We start from the raw sequence: 2362 nt of genomic DNA on the forward strand, positions 1-2362 counted from the left end.
CGGGCCCGGCGCAACTCCGGACCGGACGGCGGCACCAAGCGCGCGGACACAGCCAGCCACGCTCCCTCCGCGCGCCCGCCGCAGTGCACCACGGGACCGCCCGCCGGGCCTTAAAGCGACAGCAACGCTCGGGAGCTGGGCTGGGAAAGACCTCTGGGATTGTCGGTTCCAAGCTGTGACCGAACACCAGCGTGTCCACTGGGCCATGGCACTAAGTGCCACGTCCAGCCTTTCCTTAAACACCTTCAGGGGCGGTGACTCCACCAGCTCCCTGGGATATCCATTGTGATGTTTAATCATCTTTTTTTTTTTTTTGAAATCATCCTCCCCGGAGCCTCCTTTTCTCCAGACTAAACAATGCCATCTTCCTCAGCTGCTCCTCATAAGACTTGTGCTCCAGACCCTTCCCCAGCTCTGTTGCCCATCTCTGGACAAGCTCCAGCACCTCAGTGTCCTTCCTGAATCGAGGGGCCCAAAACTAGACACAGGATTCAAGGTGTTGCCTCACCAGTGCTGTGAGTACCCCTGACTACAGGGGGACGATCACTGCCCTGGTCCTGCTGGTCACGCTATTGCTGATACAGGCCTTCTTGGACACCTGGGCACACTGCTGGCTCATGTTCAGACACTGTTGACCAGCAAAGCATTAGCAGCAAGTCAAGGTGAAGATCCTGGTGTCTGCATGACTGGGGCCCCTCTCCTATGATGAAAGTCTGAGAAAGCTGGGAGACTGCAGCTTGGAGAAGGCCCAAGGGGCACTTACAATACACGTATATTCCTGAAGGGAGGGTGCAAAGATGACAGTCAGGCTCTTCTCGGTGGTGCCCAGTGACAGGACCAGAGGCAAGTGTGCACAGACTGAAATACGAGAGGTTCCATCTTAATATCGGAAAACACTGCAAGAGTGACCAAGCACTAATGAGGTTGCCCAGATAAGTGATGGTTCAGAATCTCCATCTTTAATGATATTTAAAAGCTACCTGGACATGTTTCTGAACAACTGGCTCTGAGTGGCCCCGTGTAAGCAGTGGGGCTGGACTAAACATTTCCCACCTCCACCTCTTTGGGGTGCTACAACAAAAAGAACAATCTTCCAGGAATATCCCCATTCACAAGACACATGGATTGAAAGAGAGACTTGGATAACCAGGGAATGGCTCTTCTTTCCCACACACCTATTTGTCACCCCTCCACAGAACCCAGGGCACTCTCTCCTCAGTGCCAGATTTTCACCTGCCAGCACTGAGCTCTGTGGCTCCCAGCACAGCTGCCATTCCCTGTGGGACACAGTGTGGCGCTGCCCCTGCCCCACCTGCCAGTGCCTCCTGCTGCCCCTGTGCCCAACCAGCCTGTCAGTGCTGGACTCTTCACTGAGCAGTTTGCCAGATCGAAGGGAGATTTGACTGACTTGCTTAGGGTCACACGCCAGCAAGACCACCTCCTGAGTCTCCACACATTTACTCACTGCCAGCGAGTGCCAGTGCTCTTGAAGGACTCACATTAATAGGTTACAGAACAGCACTCTTTATTAATAAGATTGTTACAGGCTAAGGTTCGAGGATTGCTAGTGATAGTATCTGACTACAAAAACATATTTAAAGTAATATACCAATTCAAAGCAATATACTAACAAGCTTTAATCCCTAACAAAAGTTAGCTCAAGATAATCATTCAGTGTGCATAGACAATGGCTCTTAATGCGTACTTATGAGGGAGAAGACATGTTCAGCCCATCGACTGATCCCAGAAGTTACGATACAGTCTTCCTCAACTTCTCCACTTTCTTAACTTACTGTTATACTATTTCTTTCATTTAGGTAAAGCTTGAGTGACTTTAGTCTTAGCTCTTACTTGATGAGTGGTTGTATCTTGGGGGCAGGTATCTCAGTATAGTATCTGAGGTAACCTTGGGATGGGGACACATGTCAGTCCAAGGGGAGTGATTTCGTTACGGTTGCTGGTTCAACAGCAGGTCATCTTCCTTTATCTCCCTTGGCTTTCAGCTGCTTGCTGTGCAGTTCATCATTTAGAAAGTACCATCGAGTTCCCTCCTCTGTAAGGGTTTCGACAGTCTGGCCGCAGGGTCTGCGCTCCGCTCCACCCTCCATTTAGTCCCCCTTGGATTGTATTGAGTGTGGGAGGTCGGGTGCGCCGACCGCGTTCCAACAGGAGGAGTAGCGATTGTGTTTTCCCCTGTAGCTTCCGTACCGTTATCTTTTTACCCGTGGTCATTTTCCCGCGCCGCCCCTCAGCCATCCCTTCCCTTCATCCCTCGCCGCCCCTCAGCCGTTCCCGCCGCCCGCCGCGAGGGGCCGCTGCAGGGCGCGCGCTCGGCGCTGGCCCCGCCCCTGCCCCTCGCGGC

This window comes from Neopelma chrysocephalum, unplaced genomic scaffold (assembly GCF_003984885.1).
Source record: "Neopelma chrysocephalum unplaced genomic scaffold, ASM398488v2 Primary Assembly neopelma1_43, whole genome shotgun sequence".
In the NCBI taxonomy this organism is placed as follows: Eukaryota; Metazoa; Chordata; class Aves; order Passeriformes; family Pipridae; genus Neopelma; species Neopelma chrysocephalum.